The sequence below is a fragment of the Pseudorca crassidens genome, chromosome 18 (assembly GCF_039906515.1).
Source record: "Pseudorca crassidens isolate mPseCra1 chromosome 18, mPseCra1.hap1, whole genome shotgun sequence".
NCBI lineage: Eukaryota > Metazoa > Chordata > Mammalia > Artiodactyla > Delphinidae > Pseudorca > Pseudorca crassidens.
In genome coordinates, this window is record NC_090313.1 from 44,267,871 (window position 1) to 44,294,041 (window position 26,171).

Sequence of the window (26,171 nt, forward strand, 5' to 3'; positions counted from 1 at the left end):
AATAAAATTGACAACCTGGAAGAAATGGACAAGTTCTTAGAAAATCAAGAACTTCAGAGATGAACCAGGAAGAAATATAAAATATAAACAGACCAATCACAAGCCCTGAAATTGAGACAGTGATTAAAAATCTTCCAACAATCAAAAGCCCAGGGCCAGATGGCTTTACAGGGGAATTGTATCAAACATTTAGAGAATAGTTAACACCTATCCTTCTCAAACTCTTCCAAACTAAAGCAGAGAGAGGAACACTCCCAAACTCATTCTATGGGGCTACAATCACCCTGATACCAAAACCAGACAATATGTCACAAGGAAAGAAAACTACAGGCCAATATCAGTGATGAACATAGATGCAAAAATCCTCAACAAAATACAAGCAAACAGAATCCAACAGCACATTAAAAGGATCATACACCATGGTCAAGTGGGGTTTATCCCAGGGATGCAAGGATTCTTCAATATATGTAAATCAATCAATGTGATAAATCATATTAGCAAACTAAAGGGTAAAAACCATAAGTTCTTCTCAATAGATGCAGAAAAAGCTTTCAACAAAATTCAACACCAATTTATGATAAAAACCCTCCAGAAGGTAGGCACAGAGGGAACTTACTTCAACCTATTAAAGGCCATATATGACAAACCTACAGCCAACATCTTTCTCAATGGTGAAAAACTGAAACCATTTCCACTAAGGTCAGGAACAAGACAAGGTTGTCCACTCTCAGCACTATTATTCAACATAGTTTTGGAAGTTTCAGCCACAGCAATCAAAGAAGAAAGAGAAATAAAAGGAATCCAAATCAGAGAAGAAGAAGTAAAGCTGTCACTGTTTGCAGATGTGATGGTACTATACACAGAGATTCCTAAAGAAGCTACCAGACACCTACTAGAGGTAATCAATGAATTATGTAAGGTAGCAAGATACAAAATTAATGCACAGAAATCACTTGCATTCCTATAGAGGAATGCTGAAAAATCTGAAAGAGAAATTAATGAAACACTCCCATTAACCATTGCAACAACAACAAAAATATACCTAGGAATAAACCTACCTAAGGAGGCAAAAGACCTGTATGCAGAAAACTATAAGACACTGATGAAAGAAATTAAAGATGATAAAAAAGATGTAGGGATATACCATGTTTTTGGATTTGAAGAATCAACATTCTGAAAATGACTATACTACCCAAAGCAATCTACAGATTCAATGCAATCCCTATCAAACTACCAACAGCATTTTTCACAGAAATAGAACAAAAAATTTGTATGGAAACAAAAGACCCTGAAGAGCCAAAGCAATCTTGAGAAAGCAAGAGCTGGAGCTGGAGGAATCAGGCTCCCAGATTTCGAAGTATGCTAGAAAGCTACAGTAATCAACACAGTATGGTTCTGGCACAAAAACAGAAATATAGATCAATGGAACAGGATAGAAAGCTCAGAGAAAAACCCACACACATATGGTCACCTTATTTTTGTTAAAGGAGGCAAGAATATACAATGGAGAAAAGATAGCCTCTTCAATAAGTGGTGGTGGGAAAACTGGACAGCTACATATAAAAGAATGAAATTAGAACACCTCCTAACACCATACAAAAAAAAATAAACTCAAAATGGCTTAAAGACCCAAATGTAAGGCCACTATACAACTCTTAGAGGAAACATAGGCAGAACACTCTCTGACATAAATCACTGCAAGATATTTTTTGACCCACCTCCTAGAAAATGGAAATAAAAACGAAAATACACAATTTGGAGCTAACGAAATTAAAAGCTTTGCACAGCAAAGGAAACCATAAACAAGAGGAAAAGCCAACCCTCAGAATGAGAGAAAATATTTAAATGAAGCAACTGACAAAGGATTAATCTCCAAAATTTACAAGCAGCATATGCAGCTCAATATCAAAAAAGCAAACAACCCAATTCAAAAATGGACAGAAGACCTAAATAGACATTTCTCCAAAGAAGATATACAGATTTTCAACAAACATCTGAGAGGATGCTCAACGTTACTAATCATTAGAGAAATGCAAATCAAAACTACAATGAGGTATCACCTCACACCGGTCAGAATGGCCATCATCAAAAAATCGTCAAACAATAAATGCTGGAGACTGTGAGGAGAAGAGGGAACCCTCTTGCACTGTTGGTGGGAATGTAAATTGCTACATCCACTATTAAGAACAGTTTGGAGATTCCTTAAAAAACTAAAATTGGAACTACCATATGACCCAGCCATTCCACTACTGGACATCTACCCTGAGAAAACCATTAATCAAAAAGAATCATGTACCAGAATGTTCACTGCAGCTCTATTTACAATAACCAGGACATGGAAGCTACCTAAGTGTCCAATGACAGATGAATGGATAAAGAAGATGTGGCACATATATACAGTGGAATATCACTCAGCCATAAAAAGAAATGAAATTGAGTTATTTGTAGTGTGGCGGACGGACCTAGAATCTGTCGTACAGTGTGAAGTAAGTCAGAAAGAGAAAAACAAATATCATGTGCTAAGACATATATATGGAACATAAAAAGTAAAAAAGGTTCTGAAGATCCTAGGGGCAGGATAGAAATAAAGATGCAGACGTATAGAATGGACTTGAGGACATGGGGATTTGGACAGGTAAGCTGGGATGAAGTGAGAGTGGCATGGTCATATATACACTACCAAATATAAAATAGAAAGCTAGTGGGAAGCAGCTGCATAGCACAGGGAGATCAGCTCAGTGCTCTGTGAACACTTAGAGGTGTGGGATAGGGAGGGTGGGAGGGAGACAGAAGAGGGAGGAGATATAGGGATATATGTATATGTATAGCAGATTCACTTTCTTATAAAGCAGAAATTAACACAGCAATGTAAAGCAATTATACTTTAATAACGATGTTAAAAAAAAAAACTAACCTTAGACCTAAAGCAGCTAGAGAACAAAGAATAAACAAAACCCAAATTTAGTAGAAGGAAAGAAATCATAAAAATCAAACAGAAATAAATGAAATAGAAATAAAGAAAAGAATAGCAAAAATTAATGAAACTAAAAGTTGGTTCTTTGATAAGGTAAGCAAGACTGATAAACCTGTATCCAGACTCATCACGCAAAAAAAGGAGAGGAATCAAATCAATAAAATTCAAAAGGAAAAGTTACAGCTGACACAGAAATACAAAGGATCATAAGAAACTAATACAAGCAACTTAGGCTAATAAAGTGGACAAGCTGGAAGAAATGGACAATTCTTAGAAAGGTACAACCTTCCAAAACTGAACCAGGAAGAAATAGAAAATATAAATGGGAAAATCACAAATAACGAAACTGAAACTGCAATTAAAGTCTTCCAACAAACATAAACCCAGGACCAGATGGTTTCAGAGGTGAATTCTATCAAATATTTAGAGAAGAGCTAACACCCATCTTTCTCCAACTCTTCCAAAAAATTGCAGAGGAAGGAACACTCTCAAGCTCATTTTATGAGGCCACCATCAGTCTGATACCAAAACCAGACAAAGATATCACAAAAAAAGAAAATTACAGACCAATATCACTGATGAACACAGATGCAAAAATCCTCAAGAAAGTACTAGCAAACAGAATCCAAGAACACATTAAAAGGATCATACACCATGATCAAGTGGGATTTATCTCAGGGATGCAAGGATTCTTCAATATACACAAATCAATCAAAGTGATACTCCATATTAAATTAAAGAATAAAAACCATATGATCATCTCAATAGATGCATAAAAAGCTTTTGACAAAATTCAACACCCATTTATGTTCTTGCATACTTTTGAAATAGCTTGCGTAATGTTAATATTTTAAGTAACCACTGAATATTTATTAAAACTAGGAATTAGCATAGGTAAAATACTCTTAACTATACTCAACTTTTTTCCTTATCACTAATTTTCCCACTAATGTCCTTTCTCTATTTCACAGTGTAGTCCAAGATACCAAATTGTATTTAATTATCTGTGATTAAATGTCTTTGTAGTCATCTTCAATGTGTGACAGTTTCTCAGTCTTTCCTTCTTTGTGATGATTGTTTCTTTTTGAGAAATATTGATCTGATGTTTTGTACTATGTCCTAACATACAAGTTCCTCTCAAGTTTTCTTATGATTACTTGGGTTTTAGACTTTGGGGTTGAATATCTCAGAGGTGAAGTGTGACTTTTACCATCACATGCCAGGGAATACAGCACATCAACGTGATATCAACATGACTTACTATTGCTGTTATTTTTTTTTTTTTGAACTATTGCTGTTATTAACATACATCTCATATTTAAGGTGGTGCCTGACAGTTTATTTCACTGTAAATCTACATTTTTCATTTTCTGTAATCTGTTTGGTAGAATTAATTCCCTAAATCCTTCCAATCTACACTCAAGTGGAGGGGATTAGTACTCCATCCTGGAGAAAGTGTATCAAAGAATTTGTGGACATGCGTTGTTATGGACTGAATGTTTGTACCCCTCCCACAAATTTATATGTAGAATCCCTAACCCCAAGTGGTATGGTGTTTGGAGATGAGGGGCTTTTTGGAGGTAATTAAGATTATATGAGGTCATGAGGGCAGAGCCCTTATAATGGGTTTAGTGAGCTTGTAAGAAGAGACACCACCAAACTCATCAACTCATATACATTACATATGTACAATTCTTGGTATATCAATTATACATCAATAAATCTGTTTAAAATGACACCAGTTTGTTCCCTTTTGTTCTCTCTCTCTCTCTCTCTCTCTTTCTCTCTCTCTCTCTTCCTTCCTCTCTCTGATCATACACCAGTGAAGGGCCAAACGAACACACACAGTGAGCTGGTGGTGATCTTCAATGCAGAAAGAGAGCTCTAACCAGGAACATTGACTATGTGCGTGTGTGTGTGTGTGTGTGTGTGTGTGTGTGTGTGTGTATCACTATGTACTGATGGATATTCATTTTTTTTTGTTTTTAATCCAATAATCTCATTATTTATTTTGCTTCTCAGATTGTCCTAGCTTTGGCTCTTAGGAGCTCTTATTAGTTGGCTCCTGGGTCCTTTGACATGCTCCAGAGTAATATTTTTGTTTTGACTTTTTTTGTTTGTTTTTGTTTTGTTATTATCAGTTACTTTCTTTGAAAGGTGTTCATGCTCATCTTCCTTTCCCTTACGAGCCTTGAGTCAGCTATTTCTCCAAGGACACTTAGCTTCTTTTACTGGAGAATGGTATTAGAAACTAACATCAGGGCACTATATGTGTTCATTGTTATCATAACAGAACTAGAAATTGTATGCAATATATTTTGGTACAAATTTTGCAATATGAGTTTCTGTATAATTATATTAATATGAATTTATAAATCTCAGTGTCTTATTCAGCACACAGGATACATTCCAGCTTCTCTCTCTTGCTTATTTGGATCTGTTTTTGACAATGAGAAACCTGACTTTGACTACCTATCATTTGTTTACTTATCTGTTTAACCCTAGTGTACATAGAAAGTAGTTTCAGAAGTGCTAGCCTATGCCTCTGAGGTGAAAAACAAAACAAAACAAAACAATTTAGAGTATATATGTATAGCTATTTTTGTTTAGCCTTACAGATTACAGTCAAAACACTTATTGAGTCTCAGGAGTTATTTTAATAGACCAAAATAAGTTGCATGTACTTAATTGGGTTAAGAGCTGAATTTAAGAGCTTCAGGAGTGGGCCCAGAAATATGTGTAATTCTGGGAAAAATGGGAAGAAAAATTGAAATTATCTTGTGAAAATATTTTATGTACCATATATTTGTTTCCTTCAATGACCTTTGAGGAATATTGATAAAGAATAGGACTTACTTTAAATCTGTATATTCTTCTCACTTGTGCTTTTTGATGATGATCAGTTTATACTCTATGGGTCCCAGTTTTATCAGTGTTAAAACTCATATCACATTTTATTGTAATTTATACCTTCACATGTTAATCTCACCTGCTGTATTGTAAGATTCTAAAAAATTGACACTATGTTTTTCTTATAATCCTGTTGCTAGCACTTGCCATAATATTTATGAGTGTGAAATAAAATACATTTATTTATTTAGGTATTTTTAAAACATATAACATTTTTATTATATTTTCATTGTGGCAAACAGTTAGCATCACCACTAGTACCCAGGTTCAATATAACACTAGCCTTGCAACAATGCATTTCAATTCTTAAAAATGTGTTTGCTTCTCATTTTTCTAGAAGTCTATGCTGCAAATCAAGTAGGCTTGCAGTGCTGATTAAAAACTGGCCACTGCTAAAAGAAGTCTTCCTGTCTTAACACAGAAGTTTTTAAACTTACTGCTAGAGAAACTGACTTAACCTTTATGTGTCTGTTTTGTTTTTGTTTATATATATATATATATATATATATATATATATATATATATATATATATATATATATATATATATATATAAAACGGGAATACCAATGACAGGACATGATCCTTTAATTCTGTGACAAATATTTCTCAGTATAAGTCCGAGAAGATGAATCTGTAAAATGTAAACACTTCATAATTATCTTTCTTCTTTTTCCTTTTCCTCTTCTTATTTTTCTCCTTCTTCTTTTTATTATTATTATTGCTCACTTCTCTCAAGTTCACTAGTACACTATATTATGAAGAGAGTACTGAAACGTTCCATTGACCTGATATACCTTCAGAACAAATCTGCACTCAAGCGAACTTTGTTAATACAGGAAATCATTAACCAATTGTTGGCTATATTAGTTAGTCTTCATTTAAATCCATGTAATAGAAGCCAATTGTAATTTGGCTCAGACTAAGCAAAAAAGAAAGAAAAGAGAGAAAATCAGATTTTACCATAAGCATAAAAGAGACAAGAATATGGACTTTGTTTCTGATATACCAGGTACAGGGACACAAAAATCATAAGATTTTTTTTTCTGAAGTGCACGTCTAAATGAAACAGGTACTGCTTCAGTTTTGAGATTATAGACCACATGTCATGATGATCTCCATCTTTCTCTTGATACTAATGCTCTAAACTGGAAAAAAAATTTTTAGGTCACAAGACAGATGTTTATATACTCCTTATAAAGCACATTTACTCAACAGGCTTCTATCCTTGGTTTGATTTTTAGTATAAAGAATTCCCTACATGTGAATTAGATGCTCAATTATGTTACACATTTATGCAAGGTATAAACATATAAAACATGTTTATATATGCTATATAGTAATCTATTTAAACAAATATTTTAATCCTTGGATATATTTTCTCATGTTTTCAAGATATTACTGTTTCAAGATAATGTAATAATTTGAAGACTTCTTCAAAAATAACAGAGTTTTAATTGAAATAAATTATCTTTACTCTTGTTGCTTTGTTTAAGTGTATACTCCAAAATCACAAATGAGGTAGAATATTGCAGATTTGTGTTTTAAAGGACCTGAAGATTTTGCAGTTATGGGAATCATCTTAATTTAAAAATAGTAATAAAGTAAATTAAATACAATGATGGCTATATATTTAGAAAGCAACTAAATTACAAATTATAAAATGTTGACAAAGAGCACAAAATCCATAAAACAGCACAAAATCTAGAAAAACGATTAAGGAATGTTTTGTAAAACTGCCTGACTGTATCAATAATCCTTCCTTTTCTGCATCAGTCAGCTTTTCATTCTGATTAAAAATATATATATATCCTAGTAATAGTCATCTGTTCATGATATTTATACAATTATATTGATTATTTATTTATCAAGTGATAACTGTGTATGTGTGAGTCTGAAAGGTATATTGCAAACATGATGTCTCATCTTCTTTCCTTAGCATCCTCATCTCTAGCTGGGCACCTGCAAGAAACCTCCTAACACATTTCTCAGCTTTCTCTCTTATTCTAGTCCAAATGTCTCTCTCTGTGGTTGCCAAAGTGGTCTTTTAAAAATTAAAATGAAATCATATGACTTGTCCACTTAAACGTATTATTATCTTCACTCTTAGTACTTAGAATCAAACTGTTTATATATTCTACAAGTTTGTATATGAACTGACATTTATCCTCACAATGACTTCTTCCACGCTTCTTTCCTTTTGTTCAGTATAAACTCAACACACTGGTCATTTTCAATTCTTTCTCACCTTATAGAATTTCACCATGTAGGTTCCAAGGCTTAGAGTTTCCCTCTCCTCAGCCTTTCATATAGCACTTAAACAAAAGCTTTCCTCTTTTACTATAAATGTTTCCCCAAGGATGATTGTCTGTGATCATCTCATATAAGCAATTCACAGCTCTTCTCAAAGCATCATTAATCTCTGTCATAATGTCATTCTGTATTATTTTAAGTATAATTAAGTATATATTAAGTATATAAACACTTGGTAATTTTTGTCTGATAACAATTAGACATTAACTGTTTTACCTCTATACTTTTTTTTCTTTTTTCTTTTTTCTTTCTTTTTTTTTTTTTTTTTGCAGTATGTGGGCCTCTCACTGCTGTGGCCTCTCCTGCTGCAGAGCACAGGCTCCTGATGTGCAGGCTCAGTGGCCATGGCTCACGGGCCTAGCCGCTCCACGGCATGTGGGATCTTCCCGGACCGGGACACGAACCCGTGTCCCCTGCATCGGCAGGCGGACTCTCAACCACTGCACCACCAGGGAAGCCCCTTTTTTTCTATTGTTAAGTAAACCAACAAGAGACTTGTGTTCCATCCCTAACTCGGTTGTGTTTCTCCTTATGAATGATGTGGGGTGTGAATAGCAGAGAAGAAAATAAAAAGACTCATAGAAGATGAGATCTTAGATTTTGCTCTCTGCAAATTTAAGTGTTTTAAGAATTGTGGGAATGAAGAACAGAGACAGGTGAGTGCCTATGAGGAGAAAAGCATTGAAACAGGAGAATCACTAGTGACACATTCCAGGTCTAGTAGAAGATGGTTTTCTAAAGACAGTAGTGCCCCTATGACCCTACCTTGCAGAGCCATGGGGATGTGGTTTCAAATCCAGATACACCATTTCATGGTTTAACTTGAAATGTTCTAGAAAAGATAAGTGAGTATTGGCTTATCAGTAGCAGATCATAACCTCAAGACACTACTGAGCATAGATAAGGACATCTTCAAAAGTAGCCATGATGGGATAAAGATACAGACCACTAACCTGACTTTTTATCACTGCAGTTGAATCTTGTTGTTGCATAACCCTAGAGAAAGGAACATGGGCCAAACACCACATTATATTTAATTTCCTGCCCTCATTATAAAATAGAACTTCAGAGTCAATTTTAATAAGATTTTAAGTAAATAAGGAAAAATGGATTTTTGTTCGCACATCTGGATTTTTGTGTAACATTCACATGGAAAATATAAGTATTTGTTTTTTTTAATTGTTGTTTATTATCTATGTGTTTAAAGTTTACATCTTCTGCAATGAATATTACATACCCAAACTCTAACAATAGCCATACTGATACAGAATAGAGTATGATACATACTTTTATTAATCAATTAATAAAACGTGATCCAATTTTTGCAAGAGACAAAAGAGTAGCTCAGTGAGATATAATAACTTGGCCAAAGTGAACGATTTAATGCATGAATTTGTATTTGCTTATAAATCTTGAGCTCTTAGCCACTGTGCTGAAGAATCCCTCTGCATAGGAAGTTAACAACAGCAACAAAAATCTGTGGCTCAGGCATTTATAGCATTTATAAAAACAATGCAACATGAGAAAAAATAGAAAATGAGTTAAGATGAGTGTCCAGAAGAGTGAGAAATTTAAAATATCATAAAACACACTTGGGAAGGTTAATTGGAGATTAGTTTTTCTTTCCTGAAAAATGTTCTTTACTAAGTATCTTAAGAAAATATTGGTAAATTTAAGTAGCATGAATCACACAGCAAATTGTAGAGACATAAGTTGTGTTTGTGAGTTAGCTACCCTTGTTTAGAAGTTTGGATTTGACAGGATAGTGAGGAGAAATAATTGGGGGCTAAAGTCATGCAAAATTCACAGTGTAAATCATTTAGTTTATCAGGTTGTACATACCATCATTTTCTGTTGTTTTCTAGACCTCATATATTTATGTTCATTTATAGTTTATATCAATAATTGTCAAAATATTTTATTTTTGAATAGTTATTTGCAGAATTGCACTGCAAATATACTTGTCACTTCATTCCTATAAAATAAACTTTACCATGTGTAAAACAAACCCTTCTAATAATTACTGTTAGATTATTTCCTGTTAGATATTTTATTAGGTATTCATTTTATTATTGATGAATACAGTTAACGTTTGTTTTACATCTTTAAACATAATTACCTGTAAAAATTAGCCAGAGCATCATTTTCTTCTGAGATTTCTTTATCACCATTTTGAATATAGATATAATAGTAAAAATAATTTATTATAAAAAAAGAACTTTTCTTCCTTATGTTGAAGAAGTCAATAATGATAAAGTAGAAGAAAAAAAAACAGCTATTATGAAGCAGCATAATAATGATTAATAGTTCCAATAGACCACAAGATGATTAAAAAGATTAAAAATGACAAATATGTTATATATCAAGAATAGAAAATGCAACCTCTGTCTTAGAATCAGAGATTTGATATAGTTTCTTGAGGTAGGAACTAACTCTCATATCATTAGTCTGTCTCAAACTGGTGGGAGAGTTGTTGAAGTGATAAATGTGAGGCAAGACAGAAGCAACACTTTTTTACGGATCCAAATAGGTATAACCAAAAATTCTGAAATAAGTTTGGTTTAAGAAGCAGTTTTAAATATCTTCTACAGAGTAATGAAACCTCTGTGGTTAGTGGATAATTGGTGACAGAATTTCTGGAAGTAAAGTAACAATCAGCAACCTTCGAGCTTCTTGTGGACCCATAAGCTCCTTGTGAGGCTTACCTAATTATCTGCAAGTGTCCCTAATAAGGGGAATTACTACTACAATTAAGGGAGAGACCATGTCTTCAGATTTAATTTAGTCCCATGGAAATGGTGCCAATTAAGTGCATGACATCTTGAAAAACACATTCCAATTAATGCAGGGTACTGTATTTAACGAGAACGTGTAGAATTTTAAAAAAGTAATGAAAGTTATGATAATTTTGTGCTAACACAAACTAAGTGGAAAGCATCATCCCGTGAAATAAACTTTAATATTATTATTATTATTTAAATGAATTGCTTAATTTAAACAAAATCAATACTGTGTTCAATTAACTTTGTTCAGATTATATATGTAAAGCATAATGTTAAATAATAAACCTCGGGCTTCCCTGGTGGCACAGTGGTTGAGAGTCCGCCTGCCGATGCAGGGGATACAGGTTCGTGTCCCAGTCCGGGAATATCTCACATGCCGCTGAGCGGCTGGACCTGTGAGCCATGGCTGATGAGCCTGCGCTTCTGGAGCCTGTGCTCCACAATGGGAGAGGCCACAACAGTGAGAGGCCCATGTACCGCAAATAATAATAATAATAATAAACCTAAATTCTAAAAAATGTAGTATATTAGTCTGGCTTTAAACAAGAGAAAAACACAGTATATCATATATAGTCTTCCCCATGTATTGTTTTCTTCACACACACACACACACACACGCAGATTATAAATTGACTGGACTACTAAAAGTGCTTTTTGTAATCTCATTCATTTTTCAATACAAAAGTTTTATTATTCATATACCCTCACTTTCTAAAATATTTTTCCAGTTTAAGTAATAAAGACTAAAATCACAGAAAAACTTTCATAACTTAGAGGTTTCTATTAGGAAATCTAATCTTCCTCACAATCCAAATGTAATGTTGCCATTCTTATATAAAATGGAGTATTTACCTAAATTTATCAAAAGAAAACGGCATGTTTTTTTTGCGATACACGGGCCTCTCACTGTTGTGGCCTCTCCCATTGCGGAGCACAGGCTCCAGACGCGCAGGCTCAGTGGCCATGGCTCACGGGCCTAGCCGCTCCGTGGCATGTGGGATCTTCCCAGACTGGGGCAAGAACCCGTGTCCCCTGCATCGGCAGGCGAACTCTCAACAACTGCACCACGAGGGAAGCCCTGCATAAAGATCTTTAACAAATCATGAGCCATAATCAGCATTTCCAAAAAGAGGATATTTGGATGGTTAGTAAACATATTAATATGTAGGTACCTTAAAAGTAATCAGCTAAATAGAAAATAAAACCACAATGAAATATAATGATGGACATAACTAAGTGTTGACGAAGATGTGATTCAATAAGAACCCTCCTACATTTCTGGTGGGTGTCTAAATTGCTACAACAAATTTGGAAAACATCATGGCATTATCTACCAGGTAATTGAATTGGTGCATAGCATATGACACAGCAATTCCAAACTCAAATGTGTTTGTGTATTTAACTATGCATTTCTATAGTAATCATCATTAATTGTAATTGCCAAGACGTAATGAAACACAAATGCCCTTCAACAGTATGACACATAATAGATTTTGGATATTCTTTTAATGAAATGCAATAAATAAACCTACTTTAACTTCATGCAACAAAATGATTGACTCTCACATACACCATGCTGAAAAAATAATGTAGTCATGTTAAAAAATTCAAATGTTATTATTCATTTATACAAGTTTCAAATGAGCCAAAAAACCATAGTGCTACCAGTCAAGAAGTTAGAAGAAAGAGGAGGAGGAAACAATGAATAAGAAATACATCATGAAAGGGGTTCTAGAATGCTGGCAATGTTTCTTTTCTTGATTTATGTGGAGATTACATGAAAAAATATTTTGATAGATCACTGACATGACATTATAGTTCTGTGCATATATAAGAACAGTGTGTAATTCAATCATTTACACAGGTACAGAGATAAGGCAGGAGCAGGGACAGAGAGAAGAAAATAAATATCTTGGCATTTGGAGGCTGTGAATTTGAATTAATCCTGAACTTGGCAGGCAGATGTCCAGAATGAGTCTAGAGAACTAGAGATGCACATTATGGTGAGCTTTACATGGTGTGTTAAAAGATTTGGACTTTGTCTAAAATAAGTCAGAAGAGCATTAAGGAGGAGCAGGATGTATTTTAGATATTGAAGTTGGAAATACTAACTGGGAGGCTGTGTTTGAGTCAATAGAATTTATATTGAATAAAGGACTGGTAGAGTGCATAATTATTAACTATTTTCTGGAAGGCAAAAAGAAAAACAGAGAAGGGGAGAAGAAAAGTGAGGCAAATGCTCTTGAAAAACAGAAGGATAAATGCCTAGAATCTGAGGAAAAAACAGAATCATTTTAGGGAAAGTATGTAAACTAAAACCACAGACTTATTAAAAGTTTTTGCTTAGTGATACGTTTGCCAAATATCTGTGATAGAAAAATTCTAGGTCATATCAAGATTCAAGGTATGAATGTATCAGTGAAGGTAACAGTATGGACTGGTGTGTGTGTGTGTGTGTGTGTGAGATAGATAGGTATAAAAATAATTAAAATTTGTGTGTATAGGGCTTCCCTGGTGGCGCAGTGGTTGAGAGTACACCTGCCGATGCAGGGGACGCGGGTTCGTGGCCCGGTCCGGGAAGATCCCACATACCACGGAGTGGCTGGGCCCGTGAGCCATGGCTGCTGAGCCTGCGTGTCCAGAGCCTGTGCTCCACAACGGGAGAGGCCACAGCAGTGAGGGGCCCACGTACCACAAAAAAAAAAAAAAAAAATTGTGTATATAAACAGATTTCTAAACATACATATATCTTCTAACTTTGTCTTTTGAGAAGGACTAGAAGCATTGACACCCCAGAAGAAATGAACAAACTTTGCAATGAGATCTTTGTTTTTAAATAAAAGGAAAATAGAGTGTTCGGATTAATGTTTGATTCAAGGGCTAAGAAAGGGGATCTACATCATCGTCCATAAAATAAGGAAGGTTAAAAAGAAAAAAAAAAGACAAGCACCAACGTGAAAGAGCTTTCAATACCCAAAGCTGAAAAATTTTGAGCAGCAAAGTTAAATAGCAATATTGGATGGTGATAAAAAGAATAAAGGAAATATCTTTAAATTCATCCTGATATTAACAAATACATAAAAATTATGAGATAAAGAAGAATTATTTCTTTCTGAAGAATGCCAAATAATAAATGTATAAGCAATGAGAGAAACTGATCATCAGAACATAATAGTAATAATTGTTGTAGCCAAGATTCAGCAATTTAGTGGAATATTGAGTGAAAATTTAAGAAACTATATATGCATACCCTCAAAGAATTTCAACAAAAATAATTATAATTACTGTAATGGTTTTAACATATGCCTACAAATTATAGGATAATTCTCCCTTCATGAGGTGGAGATTAATTTCCTTCTCTTGAGTTGAGCTGGACTTAGTGACTTGCCTCCTATACTTGAGTATGGCAATGGAAACAAGTAGTTTTGGTTAGGGCATAACCAAGTGATTAAGGTTAATGTCACCAGGGTTAAGTCATGTCAATAGCAGGTACTCCGTGATATGGTGTGATGAGGTCATCTATAGTATTATTCCTTTAATCTATAACTACAATCTACGAATGAGATAATATTAAATAAACCCAAATTGAGGAGTAATCTACAAAACATCTGAGCAATAATTTCAAAAAAATCAAGGTCAGGAGAACAAGATAAAAATTAAAACCTTCACAGATTAGAGGAGACCAAGATGTCACAACCAATAAGTGTAATGAACTATTCTAGATTGGATCCTGTAATGGTAAAAATAGTAGAATATTTAGGGAAATATGAGTCTGTTATTTAGTAAATGTACTTTGGTTGTATAAGATGTTATCATCATGGGAAAGTGGGTGAAAAGTATAGAAGACTCTGTCTATGTTTGTACATCTCCTATAAATCAAAAATTATTTCAAAATAAATTAACAAAAAAATTATTTTAAAAATATATTTTATTTAAGAAAGATTTATTTTAAAAATAAATACTTTTTCAAAAATAGCTTAAAAACATTTATGCTAGTGTTGGTCATCAAGGTATCTATACATAGTTAATACTTTTGCAAACTTAAATTAATAATGCAAAAACATTCATTGAAATACTTTTCACAGTAAGATTTTACATATACTTTAGTTTTCTTCATTTAAATAGATTCTATCTGGTATTTATATTTCTTCAAATTAAATAGAAAACTGTTACTTTAAAAAATTTTAGACTAAGGTATATTCAACAGAAAATCTTCACTATAGTTAGAGGATGATTTGTAATATTATTGCCCAGAGGTATTAGAATTTGCACTAACATTTGAAAGTTGTACAATAACACACAATAGTCTAGAGGAAAAACACATTTTTCATACACTTAGAAGGCAGAATTTTCACATTTAAAGGACAGAGCAGGAGGTGACACTTAAAGGTGATTAATGAAATCCCTTTTATTGTAGTACTATATAACATACCTTCTCAAAGGAGACAATTTTAAGAATGAAATGGGATACTATCAATTATTTTGTCAGAGCTTTAGGCATCAAATTAGAACTTTCTCAGGGAGACTAAGAAGTTTATCCTGATACAAACAAATAATTGAATAAATAAATGTGAGAGAAGGGGAAATTTTCCTTTGCATTTTATAGGCCAGAACATAATTTTTAATTGACTTGCTTATTCTGACCTAATCTAGAAGACAGTGTAAACCAAGAAAATATTTTAAATTATTACAAGCATCCCATTTCAATCTAGTGTTAATGGGGTTTACAGAACAATTTGCTTATAATATATAATTCTATATGTGATATACTATATACATCACATATAACTCTCTCTCTCTCTCTCTCTCTCTATATATATATATATAACATATATAACATTACTCAAAAGCAAGTTGACTCTTTTCTAATTTATCTTTAGAATTAGAAAATAATCACAAAAGTCATTATAAAGGAAAATTATAAAATAAAGAAGAAAAAATATATGATAAAAAACTAAAGAATTGGGCAAAGTTTGGGATTATAGATTATAGAATAAAGTTGAACTGGAAACAAATTAGATGTAAGTGGAAAGTCAAGATATACCAAAGCTATGCTTGCCATCTTTGTTACAACTGACATTCTTACTAGATATTTACAGGTACATAATACAGGTACAAATAAAATAGGTTTTATTAAAAGAAGAAAATTTAAAGAAAAACTGACATACTTCTTTTTTCTGTAACAATAACCAAAATCTATTTAGTGCTACATCTAGCTCTGACTGAGACTGACACTAATCATAGTGGAAAACAAAACATTGAGTATCTGAATTCATCCCACAGAGATTTGTAAGTTGCTTTTATTTTTAAGAATAAATATTGCATAGTGTAGAATTTATTTAAGAAAAAAAATCACCTACGTCATTCAATCCAAGATAAATTTATGTTCATTATTTGACAACCAAAGCAAAAGTAATGTTAGTTACTTACAGGATGAAAACTTGTGGTCTATTTCTAAGTAATAACAGTATTACATATAGCATTCCCTTTCTATTTTCTACCCCGTCCTCTGACAATGAGTGAAGAGGAGTAAGACAGCTTTACAAGTATCGGACAGGAATTTTCTGGTGAAGAAGCAACAGGAAGTTTCTATGAAAGGACCGTCATTTTTGGCTTTGGGGGAGAAAGTACGTAAACAAAGAAAACAACCGAATATATAAACACAAATTTCAACCCTAAGGCAACTATTTGTGCAGTCTTTAAGTTTATTTATTTATATATCTTGGCAAAAGAACTTCAACAGCATCTGACATTTACTAACATAGTATGTGAGATTTCTGCTGACATTTCCAAGTACCATATGCATTTCTTTTTATTTTAGACCTTTGTAAGTTTAGAAATATCTGTAACTTTGTAATCCCAATTAGAAGAATGTATGTGAACACACGAGTACCAGAGTGTGAGTGTGTAGAAAGCTAAAAAATTGCTACATTCCTTTAATTAAATGCAATGTTTTAGCAATAATTTATTCACACATTTATAAACCTGCATGCATTTCTTAGACATGTGGAAATTTGACCAAATCTCTGAGAAGCATTTTATGAAGATATTAAATTTGTTTTTTAATAGCTATATTTTTATGTTTGCATTTTATAGAGAAATTGAAAAGGTAGTACAGAGGTTTCCTAATAATTTGTGCCAAGTTTGTCCTGTTATTAGCACCTTATATTAGAATGGCACATTTGATACAAATAATGAACCAATATTGTTACATAAAGTCCATAGTTTATTCCAATTGTTTTTATTTATAACTAATATTTTTCCTCTTACAGGATCACACTCAGGATAAAACATTCTATTTAGTGTCATGTCTCTAGAATTCCCTTTGCTGTGACAGTTCTTAGAGTTTCTTTGTTTTTTATGACCTTGAGAGTTATTTGGAGTGGTATTTTGTAAGGATGTCCCTCTATTTGAATTTCTGTATTGTTTTTCTCAGATTAAACTAGGGTTATGTGTTTTGGAGAGAAAGCCCACACAAGCAAAATTCCATTTTCATCATATGCTATTCAGAATACATACTATCAACAGGCTTATCACCATTGAAGTTGACCTAGATTTCATGGTTGAGGTAGCGTTTGTCAGGTTTCTTCATTATAAAGTTCCTTCCCCACCTCCTTTCTATACTATACTCTTATGACTCACTATGCAAAGTGTACACTTAAGAGCTAGGAATTTATGTATCCCTTCAGTTAGGGCAAGAGTATCACATTATTTGGAATTCTACACAGAATAATGTCTATCTACGTTATTTGGAATTCTACACAGAATAATTCTATCTTCTCCCCCATTAATTTTTTATTCACTCATTTCTTTATAACAGTATGGACTCAAATATACTTATTTTGTACCACATTCTTACTCTTTTAAATTGAGCCTTTTATAGAATGTCATATAATTTGAATCAAAGAATATATAGTCCTTTTACATTGACTTCCTTCTCTTAAAAATATTAATTTTAGGTTCATAAATTTATACTGTGATTTGATTGCTCTTTTCTTTTTATTGCTGAATAATATTCCTTTATGTGAATGTAATATAATTTGTTCATCCATTCACTTATTGAAATTCACTTTTTGGATTCTTCTATTTGGAATTATTATGAATAATAAATATATAATAGATATTCACATACAAGTTATATGTAGGCATAAGCTTTACATTAGTTAATACATATCTAGGAATATGATTTCTGGATATTTTTTGTAAGAAATCTCCAAAATGTCTTTCAAAGTGCCTGCACCATCTTGCATTCCCAACAGCAACAAATCAGAGTTCCTTGTATTTCACGTCTTCACCAGCATTTAGTGTTGTCAGTTTTTGGAATCAGTGTGTAGTTCTCTCATTGTCACTTTAATTTACAATTCTCTAATCACAAATGATGTTGTTTTTCCCATGATTATTACTGCCTGTATATCTTCTTTGGTGAAGTGTCTGTTCATATGTCTTGCCCATTTTTTAATTGTGCTGCTTATTTTTTATTGTTGAGCTTTAGAGTTCTTGATATAAGTTAGAGACAAATATTTTATCAGATGTATGTTTTGCAACTGTTTGCTTCCTGTCAGTGGCTTGCCTCCTAATTCTCTTAACACATTGGTCCCCAAGTTTTTTGGCACCAGGGACTGGTTTCATAGAAGACAATTTTTCCATGGATGTGGGTGGGGGGATTGTTCAGGCGGTAATGCGAGCGATGGAGAACAATGGGGAACAATGGGAGTGGAAGATGAAGCTTCGCTCAGATCACCCGCTGCTCACTTCCTGCTGTGCAGCCAGGTTCCTAACAGCGCACAGACCAGTACCAGTCCGTGATCCCAGGGGTTGTGGACCCCTGCCTTAACAGTTTCTTTCACAGAAGTTTTAATTTTAATAAAGTTTAACATTGTTTTTTCTTTTCTGTGTTTTGTTTTATCTATAATTCATCACCAAACCTATGATCAACATGTTTTTTCTACCTATATTTTCTTCTAGAAATTTTACATTTAGATCGATGATCTGATTTTTGTTTGTTTTTGTGAAAGGTATAAAGCATCTAGATTTTTATTTTTTTTTAACATAGGGAAAATTTTCCAGTTTTTCTAACATTATTCTTAAAAAGTCTTTTTTCTCATTGAATTGCCTATAGATCAGTTCACTATATTGATATGAATCTACTTCTCAGTTATCTATTCTGTTCCATTGATATATGTCTCTATGCTTTTACCAATACCATGCTGATCTCAATTACTCTAGCTTTCTAATAAGTGTTATTCTCCAAGTAAAGTTATCTCAGCTGTGATTCTTTGTCTTATATTGCTCCAGGTTTAGAGGGGAGGGGCTTCTGTGTGACCTCATGTATCTGATAGGTCCAAGAAAATTAATTGACTGACTTTTCCAGTTTGTTTGGCTCTTTTTGTCATAAAATTGGGGATAACTTATATGTGAGAGTTAAACTTAAACTGGAGAAATATATCTATATTATATATATATACATATAATTTTAACACAAAAGTTATAGAGCCCAATGTTTTTCATTGAATTACTCTATCATTAAATTTAATAAAGGTAACATAGTAACAATGGGAGAAACATTGTCTACCACATCCTCACTGACTCAATAGAGAAAGCTTGAAGGAACAAATCTTTCTTCCCCACTATTAGAATTTCTAAATTAATTAGGATAAACCGATAGTATATTATCTTGTAATTTAATCTATGCCAAATTTTCTGTACTAGACAAATGACATATTTTCAAATTTATATTGATATTTTAAAGTATCTGCTATGGTGATTCATGTACTGATAAAAAAGAATATTGCTTAATTTAAAATATATAAAAAAGGACAGGTTAGGTTAAAAAACTACATCTCATTTTAAACAAGCAAGTTGGAAAACAAGACTATCTTTTCCTTTTGCCTTACTGATATAAAACTTATAGAATTAATTTCAAGAGAGTCAATAAGGTAAGCTGGTCTTACATTATGTTCCTTATGGAAATATATATTCAGAGTAGTTTTTTAACATACAGATATTGTTTTGATTAATTTATTAGAGACAGTAACAATTGCTATTATCATAGAGATATAAAGGCTAGTGTATAAATACTTTCTTTACTGAATATAAATATAGGTTTATATTTACTACCATAGACGGAAAATAATATTTTTTAATTTAGTTCATATTTTGACTCAAATTTCTCTTTTTTTTTCCAGCAGCAGCAAAAAACACAGAGTATTTGCTTTTTGTTTTTCTCTAAGACTTTAGCTTGTAGAATTTTAATTTAGTTTAACCTCTTCTATGTTATTTTGGTCTTTGAAATATCCCTGAAACTCTGAAAATATAATTTTACTCTCTGTATTGAATTTGTTCACCCTATTTATTGTGGCTGCTTTGGATATTTATTTACAATATATTTTAGAAATTAAATTTCATATTCCTTTCTATCTTAAAGACTTGAAGGTTTAGTTATTCAATAATGCAACTGAAAGGCAGTTTTGCTGTTAATCATTTCGGTCATAAATAAATCAAATATATGGCTCTTCCCTTTAATAGACATTTAATATTAAGGTCAATATGTTTATGAGTAATGAAAAGATGGCTTTATAAAATAGGTGACCAACACTTTTGTTGTTGTTGTTGAAGTAACTTCAATTTAATATATGTTTATGCATTTTTAAACCACCACTACCTAATTTTATACATTTAGTGGACACTTTTAATTAAAGTTAATATTCAAATAAAATGAATAGAACCGTAAGAATATTTTTTAAAAATAAATTTTGAAAGTGTCCAATTGACTCTTTAGCTTCTTTCCCCAGATAATTGTCAGTAGTTCGTTATACAGGCCAACTGGAAACCTTTCTCAAACCACAGGAATTGTCACTGTTCATGAGTCGTTCTCTGTGAATTCACTTTGCTTTTGGATCACCATAGGGGTGAGAGGTCTTGAAACAGAACGAATGAATGAATGAATGAATGAACAAACACACTCTAAAGAACCTAGACCTTTGTGTCTTTCCATGACACAAACGATTGCCTTTTAAATTTGTCTCTCTACATGAATATTCTGATTGGTTTTTGTATGCTAATACATTACAGCATGGCTTTCTTGTAACAAAACACTTCTGTCTTTAGAAATTCATAATAGTCTCTGTTATATGTAGTGAATTAACATTCCTATTTTGCAGAGTCAAACTACAGTGATTGTTATCAATAGATACTTTTCCCCTTTTAATATTTCTATAATAGTGTAGGCTGTATTGACACTTGAACCAAAATGTCTATCTCTGGCCTGTGAATGTGCCATTTATTTTTGTTCCAAAGCTAATGACAATGAAATGCCCAATATACATGAAACTGCAATTCTCATAAAATGACTTGAAAATAGATGGCTGAGAATTTATAGCTCTCCTATGACTCTTATTTGAGGACCTATTCTAATAACCACATATATGTAATCAGATGGACTTTATGCAACCTCCTCTCATAAATGGACCATGCGAATGTTTCCCTATTATTGCTGCCATAGCTCACAGACTGTATAAGACAGAGTTGCTAGTCATTCTGCACTGAAACAAATTACTATTCTAACACTCAAAATTACAATGGCCTTCACATAAGTCATGCTTCTATAATGTAGAGACTGATATAAAAACTGCTTAGGAGACATAGAATTCACCCATTAAACTGTCTTCTCTGTTAAATTTTCCACTGAGATATTTTCTGTAGATAAAACAATAAGGGAAATTACTACAGAAACTATTTTTGGCCCACCTCATAAGTCATGGAGTATGCTATGCTAACTACTATGCTTTTTAACGTGTTTGTGAAATATGAATATTAAATGAAATAACAGTCCCCAAACAGGTCATAGTTTTGTTTACTCAGTTCTAGATATAATTTGTTTTGTGTGTGCTTTGTTTCAGTAATGATATCTAAAGCTCCTCATGTTTTGACGGTTTAAGATGAAATAAACATCTAAATCTAAGAATTTTAAAAAATCAAGAAATTGAGAGATTTTTCTTTATTGTCAAGCATTTATTTAAAGTCATGAGATAAAAAGTATTGAATAAAATCTACATAAGTACTTTTTTGTTAAATTTGAGAAGAAACAACTGTCCCATTAGTATTATATATAAGATGGGGAGTAACATCTAAAACAATAAGATAAATGCATATACAGGAACATATATGGAATATATTTTGTAAAAGATATGATAAATATGTCTTTATTGACATGGTGAAATCACACATTAGATAATCTAAAGAACTATTGTAAAACAAGTATGGATAATAAAGAGTTCAACAAAATAGGCACGAAAAATTCTTAAAAATATTGCTCAACATGACTCAGATTTCTTAATACATGCATAAATTACCAATTGCACACATGTGATCTAAATAAGATTATTCTAAATTTAACCAGCATCACAAAAACTTTTCTCCCGTGGCCTTTAACAATGTCTAAAATTGAATGACTGCTCTTTAGGAGAATAATGTTACCAATTTAATTTTGTCTAGACCAGCATCATAACTCGGATATCAGTGAGAAGATTTAAGTGTTGGCTTTTTGATCATTTTGACAGCTGATTACTTTAGAGATTTTATATAATTTTTTTTAGATTCTTTATCTTGGAATACAAGAAATGCCTTCCCACTTGAAAATAATCAATGGCAATGAATACACCACCTATAGTTTATGAGTACCCATGGTACTTTGGAATTTCATAAACGAGAGATCCAGTAGTCTATTTAAATTTTTGTACTTGGCTTAAGTGATCAAGTTTGTGAGCAGAAAAGAGTTTATTGAGCTCAGTTTTGGTAAATTAAGGGCAAAAATCTTTACGTATTTAAAGATGAAACTTGTCCTCTTGAGGCAAAAGAGACATTTTTGCTTTCTTAATTCTTTTAGAATTTAGAGAGAAGAAACTAATATTAAGAGTGGAAAATCAATGCCTACCAAGAAACAATAAAAACATTAATTAGGGCAACAGTACTAATACTTATTATCATATACAACGTAAATATGTGTTTAAAAATTCTGGCTAAGATTTTTTTGTTTTGTTTTGTTTTTACATTGTGATCCAAATTCCTTTGAATATTCCTACAATGAAATTTTTAATTGATGGGGCTAGGACTAAAAATGTTTGCCCTCAGCAAGAGTCCAGGTTTCATTTTCACATATCAAAAAGGATTCAAGACTTATATAGCAATAACTATTTGTGAATAATATCATTTTCATGCACTTTTTCTATTCTAATTTGATGTTAATGTGTGTGCATGTGCATGTGTAGACATGCATAAAGACATAGACAAAGAATGGTTGAGCCAGTATCACTTGATACTTCATAATTCTCAGAGGCTTTCTTCACTCTTTTTCATTCTTTTTTGCTTTTTGTTTCTCAATCTAGTTCATTTCAAGTAGCCTGTCTTAAAGTACACTGATTCTTCTTTCTGTATGATTGAGTGTGCTTTGGAAGCTCTCTTATTAATTTTTAAGTTCTAAAATTTATTCTTCTCCAGGATTTTTGTTTGGTTCTTTTTATATGGTTTCTATTTATTTATCAAAATTTTTGTTTTGTTCATGCATTGTTTTCCTGATTTTGTTTAGTTATCTACCTGTGTTCCCTTACATTTCATTATACAGCTTTAAGATTATTATTTTTAATTATTTGTCAAGCAATCCATAGATCTTTATTTCTTTGGGGTCAGTTACTGGGGCTTTATTAGTGTCCTTTGGTAGTGTTGTATTTACCTGATTATTTGTGATCCTTGTAGCCATGTGTTGCTGTCTGTGTATTTTAAAGAGCAAACACCTCTTCCAGTTTTTACCAAGTGGTTTAGCAGGTAAGGACCTTCTTTTGTCAGTTTTATAGCTGATGGGATCACCTCCAGAAACAGCTGGATTGGAGCTGGGTTGGAGCCAGATACAGGGTATTTCAAAACTTACATTTGGAACAAGTTTGGAAGGCTTGCCAGAAGACTTGCTCCAGAAAGGCTGCGACACTTCAGGGTCCACAGCTAAGGCTGAGGTCTGTGGGCTTATGACCTGACACATTGGAGAGTATGACTCCTCCCAGGCCCCTTGATGTATGATACTGGTAGCAAGACCAAAGCTAAACAGGGCTGTAGCCCTGTCCACAAGACATGGAGCTGTTTCCAGGTCTGTAGCTGGGATTACAGTGGATGAGTCAGCCATCTGGGCATGAGTTGGCCTTTACAAAATGAGCTCTTGGATCTTCGATTTCACTGGGTTTTCACGACGTCTTACCTGAATCCCAAAGTTCCAACAGCAGAACTTTTGTCTGTGAATGGCTGACAAAATATTGTTGCTGAGGGGGGATATAAGCAAAGGAATTCCTTTTCTGGCATCTTATTGACATCGCTCCTTGACAGATTAATAAATTAATGAGTGATACACTGGCAAATTTATCCTCAATTTAAAGAAAAATAAATAGAATCAATTAAAAATAGCATGATTATAGAAAGCTGGCACTCCAAAAAATGAAAGTGTACAATAAGTCATCATTATTTGAAACAAAATAATACTGGCTTAGCAACTGCTTTGGTAGATCTTTGTATGTGTTTACACACATGTGTGCCTGTGAGTGCACACACACATTGAATAAATATATGCAGAAAAATACAGAATATTTTCTGTTAACTAATATTTATCATTCAATAGGTCCTCACTCTCAGAATCATAGGAAATATATTGCCATTTATAAATTCATTGTTTTCACACCAGTCATTTTACTAAAACTTATTTATTATTTCAAAAAGAGCTTACAGATTTACTTAGATTTTCTGAATAAAAATAATTAAGTACATTATAGCAATACAATCCTACCTCAAGAAACTAGAAAAATCTCAAATAAACGACCTAACCTTACACCTAAAACATTTAGAGATAAAGAACAACAACAACAACAACAAAACCCCTAAAGTTAGCAGAAGGAAAGAAATCATAAAGATCAGATCAGAAATACATGAAAAAGAAATAAAGGAAACAGTAGCAAACGTCAATAAAACTAAAAGTGGGTTCTTTGAGAAGATAAACAAAATTGATAAACCATTAGCCAGACTCATCAAGAAAAAAAGGGAGAAGACTCAAATCAACAGAATTAGAAATGAAAAAGAAGTAACAACTGCACTGCAGAAATACAAAGGATCATGAGAGACTACCACAAACAACTTTATGCCAATTAAATGGACAACCTGGAAGAAACAGACAAAAATCTTAGAAAAGTACAAGCTTCCAAAACTGAACCAGGAAGAAATAGAAAATGTGAACAGATCAATCACAGGCACTGAAGTTGAAACGGTGATTTAAAATCTTCCAAAAAGCAAAAACCCGGGGTCAGAAGGCTTCACAGGCGAATTCTATCAAACATTAAGAGAAAAGCTAAGATCTATTCTTCTCAAACTCTACCAAAATATAGCAGAGGGAGGAATACTCCCAAACACATTCTACGAGGCCACCATCACTATGATACCAAAACCAGACAAAGATGTCACAAAAGAAGAAAGCTACAGGCCAATATCACTGATGAACAGAGATGCAAAAATCCTCAACCAAATACAAGCAAACAGAATCCAAAAGCACATTAAATGGATCATATCCCATGATCAAGTGGGGTTTAACTCAGGAATGCAAGAATTCTTCAATACAAGCAAATCAATCAATGTGATACACCATATTAACAAATTGAAGGATAAAAACAATATGATAATCTCAATAGATGCAGGAAAAGCTTTCAACAAAATTCAACACCCATTTATGATACAAACTCTCCAGATATTGGGCATAGAGGGATCCTACCTCAACATAATAAAGACCATATATTACAAACCCACAGCCAACATCATTCTCAATTGTGAAAAACTGAAACTATTTCCTCTAAGATCAGGAAAAAAGCAAGGATGTCTACTCTCACCACTATTATTCAACAGAGCTGTGGAAGTTTTAGCCATGGCAATCAGAGAAGAAAAAGAAATAAAAGGAATACAAATTGGAAGAGAAGACGTAAAACTGTCACTGTTCGCAGATGACATGATACTATATGTAGAAAATCCTAAAGATGCCACCAGAAAACTACTAGAGCCAATCAATGAATCTGGTAAAGTATCAGGATACAAAATTAATGCACAGAAATCTCTTGCATTCCTATACACTAACAACAAAAGATCAGAAAGAGAAATTAAGGAAAGAACCTTACT

At 32.8% G+C, this 26,171-nt stretch overlaps 1 pseudogene; it reads right to left on the minus strand.

The window, feature by feature from the left end:
* LOC137211056 (flotillin-1 pseudogene) overlaps positions 1 to 24,150 on the minus strand; it is a 110,616-nt pseudogene extending 86,466 nt beyond the window's left edge.
* Between the last annotated feature and the right edge of the window lie 2,021 nt (positions 24,151 to 26,171).